Raw genomic sequence first — 8,186 nt, 5'->3', positions numbered from 1 at the left:
ATCATATCAAACCAACTTACTTGGCTTTTATGAAACAGTAAGTGAGAACCTTGATCAGGGTAAGAGGTAGATGTCATCTTTTTAGACTTTGCCAAAGCTTTCGACACAGTACCACACATGTGACTTATCTATAAGCTACAGGAAATAGGGCTCAAGAGCACAATATGCACTTGGGTTAAAAATTTGTTAGATACTAGGGAGCAGCGCGTTGTGGTTAATGGATCATTTTCAAATTGGACTGTAGTGCTAAGTGGTGTTCCACAAGGCTCAGTACTAGGACCACTATTGTTCAACATTTTCATTAACGATCTAACAGAAGGTCTAGAGAGCATAGTGTCAATTTTTGCAGACGATACCAAATCGTGTAAGGTTATAAATATGGATGAGGATGCTGAGTCCCTACAGAACGATTTAGATAAACTAGAAGCATAGGCAGTCAAATGGAGAATGTGCTTCAATACAGACAAGTGTAAGGTAATGCATTGTGGTAGCAAGAACAAAAATAACCCCAACATATTAAAAGGGGTAAAATTAGGGGATTCTGTACTGGAAAAGGACTAAGGTGTTCTCATAGATAGCAAACTAAGCAGCAGTACCCAAAGTTGGATTGCAGCAAAGAAGGCTAGTAAGATATTAGCATGCATAAAATGAGGAATTGATGCAAGGGACGAGAGTGTTATACTCCCGTTATACAAATCACTAGTGAGGCCCCATCTTGAATACTGTGTACAATTTTGGGCACCATACTACAAAAAGGATATCCTGGAGCTAGAAAAGGTTCAGAGGCGGGCGACCAAACTAATTAAGGGCATGGAGCCATTGGAATACGAGGAAAGGCTTGTAAGGCTAGGCATGTTTACACTGGAAAAGCGGAGACTAAGAAGCGACATGATCAACATCTACAAATATATAAGGGGACAATACACAGAGCTTGCGCGGGACCTGTTTTTGGTAAGATCAGCACAGAGGACTCGTGGACACTCGCTTAAGTTAGAGGAGAGGAGATTCCGCACAATGCGGCGTAAAGGCTTTTTCACAGTAAGGACAATACGTGTTTGGAATTCCCTGCCTGAGGGAGTTGTAATGGTGGACTCAGTCAACACCTTTAAGAATGGGTTAAATAAATTCCTAATGGATAAGGATATGCAGGGTTATGGTGCATAGTCACGCACTATAATCACTACAAAAAGAGGGATAAAACACAACGGCTGACATCAGCATCAGACAAAATTTTAGACCAAAATAATCCTGCATAGGAGACCACAACTAGGTTGAACTCGATGGACAAATTGCCTTCTTTCAACCTTAGATACTATGTTACTATGTATATGGAATTCTTATGCACCTTGCTGAATATGCACTGTATTGTACATGCTGCCATTGAGTAAAGGCTTTTATCTATTTTACAAATAATGCTGGGATGTGCTGGTTCTCTGGATTATATATGCAGCAATATATATATATTTATGATATGATCCAACCACATGGGCTTAACACATGCGGAGCATTTCCCTGTGAGTTTATTTCATGCTACACATGAAAAAAAGTGGTGGCGGGGCACTGAAACACCGATGATCTACATGATGTGATCTATTTATACAGATTCACTGAATTTACAGTCTTTTGAGTGCCGCAGTCTTCCGTATATAATACTAGCTAAAGTACCCGGTGTTGGCTGGGATTTTAAGAATGTCTGTTTACAAAAATAAATTTGAATATTAAACACACAGTATAAATAACATTGTAGATAGCTGAATAACCGTGCTTTGCTACGGGATGAGGATGGTAAATTAGAATGATAGTTGTTCATTAATTATTGGTTGGAGATCTAGTATATAGGCATATTTTGCTTTCCTGACGCACTTTGTATAGTGTCTGGACCCCTTTTTGGTCCCCCAAGGGACCCTGCTTTTCCCATTATACAACTCTCAGTCTGTGGCCTCCTGTCATCATGTCAGTGCCCCTGTGAAATTATCGAGTTATTTACAGTTTATTATATAGCGCAGCACATTATATATCTCCTGATATACTCTGTGCTGCTGGGGGACCATGCTACTTCCACTATATAACTGTCAGTGTGTGGGTTTGTGCTACCTGCATTCCCCTCCTCACATCATGTCACTGGCCCTGTCACATGCAGCCCTGTCATCAATGACATTTCATGTATGTCCTGATATAGTCTGTGCTGCTGGCCCACCCCTAGGGGTGATAGTGGTGTGTTACCCCCACAGTGTTTGTTCCCAGAGTGTAAGTCATATGTGTAGCAAGTTTGGTGTAAATTGCTTCAGGCATTCCAGAGTTATGCTGTCTGCTGAAAAACTCTGTGTGGCTGCCACACCACTAGGGGTGCTAGGGGTGTGTTACCCCCATAGTGTTTGTTCCCAGCATGTAAGTCATATGTGTACCAAGTTTGTTGTAAATTGGTCTAGGCATTTGGGAGTTATGTGGTCTCCTGAAATACTCTGTACTGCTGTCTCACCCCTAGGGGTGTCTAACCCCCAAAGAGTTTGTTCCCAGATTGTAAGTCAGATGTGTACTAAGTTTGGTGTAAATTGCTCCAGGCCTTCCACAGTTTTGCTGTCTGCTGACATACTCTGTGCTGCTGTCCCACCCCTAGGGGTGCTAGGGGTGTCTGGCCCCCACAGTGTTTGTTTTCAGAGTGTAAGTCATATGTGTACCAAGTTTGTTGTACATTGCTGCAGGCATTCCAAAGTTATGCTGTCTACTGAAATACTCAGTGCTGCTGCCTCACCCCTAGGGGTGCTAGGGGTGTCTTCCCCCCGCAGTGTTTGTTGCCAGATTGTAATGCATATGTGTACCAATTTTTGAGTACATTGCACCAGCAATTCCGGAGTTATGCTGTCTCCATTAATACTCTGTGCTGCTGTCTGCTCCCTTAGGGGTGCTAGGGATTTCAAATTGTTTTAGTTGCCTCCGCCATGTTTTAATATGCTTGTATGTAAAATTTCACGATCTTCACTTGTAAACTGCGGATTTGTATAGAAAGACAGAAGGACAAATTTTCATTTTTATATATTAGATGCCTGTGTGTGTGCACGTGCGTGTGTGTGTGTGTGTGTGTGTGTGTGTGTGTGTGTGTGTGTGTGTGTGTGTGTGTATTGTCAAAGTCAGAAAAATATCACGATGCACACTGCCATATTTGCACCTCATACAGGTCCGCGCTGCGCATGCGTGCGCTCTCCCGTGCGTGCGCATACTCGCTGTTGCGGGCACCCGCGGGCGCGCAGTATGTGCATTTACGGTAGAGTTCATGTGTTCGTAGCGTGCGACTCAATCGTTACATATTTTCACTATATAATGTATTTTGTAGATTATGGTCCCTTTGATAGAATCTGAAAGTTTAGTTAATGTAGCATGTTCATGGACAGAGAAATCCCTCTTTGTTTGATACGAAGGGTCAGACAGGAGTAATACAGTGGTGCTTAGTATCCATCGGAAGAATATTTAATTAGCAATATTCCGGTGTTGGTTTGAAGCGGATTAATCGCTCGTGCGAATAGTTATGGACATAAGAAGTTTATGTCCATTTACTATTATTTGCACTTACTTATCCATGCGGCGGGAAACCTAGTTTCCCACCCACCTGAGCAGTTGGAAATCGTCACAGCCCACCTGTATGAATCAACCTATGACCTTTTGTTATAATGCGAGGAGGAATTCCTGTGTCCAATGAACAATGAGATTGTAGGGACCATTGAATTGTATTGTGTGTGGGGCATAAATAGACAAGCCGATCACATCCAGCTCTCACTCTTCAACGGTTCTCATTGCTGAGAATCGGGAGCTGGATGTCCAGAGGCGCATGCGATCGTTCCCCTTTGTGCGTAAGTTTTCTCCGCAATTATATTGTCTTTCTTGTTATTATGGGCCATATCTCTCTCTCTCTCTCTTCTCTTTCTCTCGTATTCTCTTAAACGTAATAGTATTGTATTGTATTTCCTGTGTAGTTACCTGGTTAGTTAGTCTATGTTATATTGTAGTGTGTGACTTGTACTGTATTATTCTTTTTGCAAGTATAACATTCATATAAGGCGTTAGACCCTAAGCACGGTATCTGTGTATTTCTTATAGTGTTAAGTATTCACAGAGCGTCGGTGACGCTCAAACAGCTTTTAAGTTAATAAGGTTACACTGTGTTGCATCTACACCCTATCTCTACACTAAGGTTTTACAGCATATTACATTGTTTATGGTTTAGATATAAAGGTTTAACATTGTGAGCGTCTGCGCCGCTGGTGATCTCCTCGTGGTCCCGAGCGTCCGCTACGCTATAGCGAACCATTATGTTAGTCGGCAGCCAATAGCGTGCCTGCCTGTGATCTCTTGGCCGTGAGCGAACGTGACGCTTGAGCGTCTCGACCTCTGCTAAGCGATCGCTACGCAACGTGCGTACCCTTACGGTACTCCATACGTCAATAGCGTACAGTGTTCTTAGGCCTCTTAAAGGGTTTTAAATAAGATAAATATTTAGCTTTATCAATTGGCGGCTCGTCCTGTCCTTCACATATCTCTGCTAGGTAATTTCAGCAGACATTATCCATCAGCAAAGGGCGGGAGATCATATTCTTCGCAGTGCTGACGGGATAAGCGTCTGCTTCGCTTAGTAAAGGGTGCTGAAGGAATCCGGAACCGGAGGTAAGAACAACACGCTAGTGTCTTTTAAAACTGTTTATTTCTGTCTTGCGTACACACGCACATATCTGCATTTCTTTTTCATTCGTGTATTTTCATATATCACTCTCCTGTTTGCCATTTTATAATTGATAAAACGTGCTAAGAGAGATTTGTCGCTATTTCATAGTTAAAGTGTAAAAGTAATGCGTTAAGGGATAAAGTGAAAAGCACACACGCAGCTCTACCTAAAGAGACAAGGAGAGATTGGTGTGGGGTTCAGTAGAGGATCGAGGATCATCTACATTGATAAACGTGTTAGTTGTGTTACGGTGGACATTGGTTTTGTGTACACGTGTCTCTAACAAAGGGCTGAGACTCGCGTACGCAAAGGCCGACGCACGCAGCGTAAATTACGCAACGGAGCGTCTGGGTACGCCCACGTAACTCAAGTCACACGATAGTGTTGATTTTCAACAGGCGATAAATAGCGCAACAGGCGATAAATAGCGCAACAGGCGATAAATAGCGCAAATCTATTTTAAATCCGAAATTTAAATTAACAGATCCTTCTCCAAATTTACAACACATCTGGTCTAAAGAAAAATTTCTGCGCAGAAATAGAAATAGAAACAAAAGTGTACATGTGATGAGTGAGTGTTTTTAAGTTTTACAATTTTGGGGATTGAACCACAGAAATCATCGAGTTCTCGTGAAGTACATACGTGTAAGTGACATACATGGTGGCTAGGGAGGCATCCCTTGTTAAACATATAAAGAGCATTAGAGTGTAGCAGACCAGGAGGTCATACTGTAACAGACCAGGAGGTCAGACCAGGAGGTCGCATAACAGACCAGGAGGTCCAGGTACAGCAGACAAGGAAGTCCGCTATAGAGTCAAGTAGCCCAACACCAAGAAGGGTTGGAGCGTAACCCATATAGGCCATAAAGCTCAGGCTGAAGGAATTCGCAGCTGCTGAATGTCGATTCCACTGGTCGCTCCGTACATAAGATTAGTTGCTTATGTACTGAACGATTGTACCGCACGTAATTGTGTGCATTAGTTAGTCTGACCAGTACCATTTGTGTACGAACCCGGTCATAAACACTATTTGTACATTCTGACGTGATTTGTGTAATTTTTTATTTTTAAAAGGGAAGTTCGCTGGTCACTCAGGAATTATCCAACAACCCCACAGTTACTGGAAAGGGTTAATGCTCTGCGGATCACACCCACATGTTCCAGTAAATGAAGGTTCATAGGGGCCCTGGGTCGAGTACGCCAGCACTATATCAGTGTGTGGGCGTATTGGTCGGCGTGGGCGAGTGAGTGGGGTGCTCGGTAAACCACCACCGTCAACCTATCGTGAATATTTTGGTTTTTTGTAAGGGTTCGCTGAAGACCCTGATATAAAGGTCAGAGGTAGAGCAAGCAACACCTGCAAATTATGGGGGCCAGTTGTTCAGGAAGGGGGCGATCAACCTCGGTTCGGGTTGATTCTATAAACCGACCAATCGGGTCGGCAAGGTACGTAATGTGTGAAAAATACGGCTCACACACAGAAGTTTTATGTGATGAATGGGAGAGAATGACAATGCATGACGGGGAGAAATTCCCAAGAGTAAGTAGCTTCAGCCCAGAAGTGTTAATGAATTTAAGGAGGAGGATATGTCTCATTAAATCAACAAAGAGACGAATCAAACATTATGATTATTTGCAGCTATGGCAACAGGAGGGTGAAATACAGAGAGGATTGGCTCTGGCGGCGGGATCTAATCCTATCAAGAAACTGATAGCCACGGCCCCGCCGCCACCATACATATCAGGAGAGAAATTGGTTGCGGAGAATGACGCATCAGGGGGTAACAAACAGGCACTTAGCAATTGTATAAATGTTAAGGATAATGTTAATAAGTTAACCAATGCAAGTATTAACCCGTGCAAGTTGTACCCTGTTTTGAACTTTCCCCAGGAGTGTGATCAAGAGGACGAATCGGCAACAATATCGGCTCTCTCTCTAGCAGCCACCATATCAGAAACAACAGTAGGCACGGCCCAACCCATAAGATTAGTAACAAAGCCCCCTAGCGGAGGGACAGGTGAGGTCGTATCAACGGGTAAGTACGGCACCATACACTATGCTGAAACCATTTCACCACAAACTGTAGAATCTACACAGAATGATGTTGTTAAACTTGCTCCCGTGAGGGTAATAGCTGTTCCAAATGGGAAAACGGACACTACAGGAGTCACTCCTATCAGGAACATTGCCATGTACAGCCCGTTTTCCCGAATGGAATTAAGAACCATAGTGTCTGAATTCCCTGATCCTAGAAAAGACTTAGTTGCTAGCCAGAAATACATCAGAGACCTAGGGAACACTTTAGAGCCCAATAACAAAGACTGGCAGATATTGCTGAGGGCATGTTTACCCTCCAATGTCGACGCAGCTCAATTCTTAGCTGACTGTGGACTGGATCAGGATGTACCTCTTACAGATGTGTACAACAAAGATAATGTAAAAAGGATAAATTTACAGTTAAAGGAGTATTTCCCAGCTGTAGCCAAATGGAATAGAATTTTTTCCATTAAACAAAAAGAGTCAGAAACAGCCGCTTATTATTTTCACCGGGCATTATTAGAAATGGCAAAATACACTGGCATAGAGGACATTAGGACCAATGCAAATCATCAAGAAGTAGCAGTATCTGTGCTAATGGATGGTTTAAAAGAAGCATTAAAGACAAGGGTACAGACCACGCAACCATGTTGGCGAGGTCTGTCAGTGGCTACTTTGAGAGAGGCTGCTATTGATCACGACCGGAATATCACCAGACACAGGGAGTCACAAGGTGATAAGTTAATGGCCGTAAGTATACAGGCCCTGACCACAAAGCAGCCTTTGTATAGATCACCAAACCCTGTGGGTAAGTCAAATGTGTTAACATGTTATTTTTGTCATAAACAGGGACACATAGCACGAGACTGTAGAGCGAAAAATTCAAAAAGATCATACCAACCCCCTAGACAACGACATGACACACGAAATTGGGATCAGGGTCCACAGAGACGGAGTTATGAGCCACATACAGGGGAAACAAAAAGATATCCCCCAAAAGGAGACTGGCAAGCCTCTGGCAGTTCCCATTTAACCCCTTCACAAGTAGTTGCTGCCAGCGCGATTCAGGGAGGTCACCATACCCAATAGGGGTGTGGCCATACCTGGAATCTGCAGCCAGTAAAATTGATTGCAAATCTTGGAAGTGAACCCGAAATTGCAATCAATGTAGCTGGTAAATCATTAAACTTTCTTGTAGATACAGGGGCGGCCAAATCAGTGATAAATTCGACAGTGGGCATGAGAACCACTGGTAAGACAATTCCAGCCATAGGGGTAACGGGAGTAGTCCAGCACTACCCTGTTAGCAAACCAGCCGAGATTACAGTAGGGCCTTTACATACCAAGCATTCTTTTTTGCTGGCTGCATCGGCACCGACTAATCTCCTGGGAAGAGACTTATTGTGTAAAATGGGGTGCGTCATTTATTGTACT

The sequence above is a fragment of the Pseudophryne corroboree genome, chromosome 7, assembly GCF_028390025.1.
Source record: "Pseudophryne corroboree isolate aPseCor3 chromosome 7, aPseCor3.hap2, whole genome shotgun sequence".
NCBI lineage: Eukaryota > Metazoa > Chordata > Amphibia > Anura > Myobatrachidae > Pseudophryne > Pseudophryne corroboree.
The sequence above is the reverse complement of the archived record's forward strand: the minus strand, read 5'-3'. Positions refer to the sequence as shown.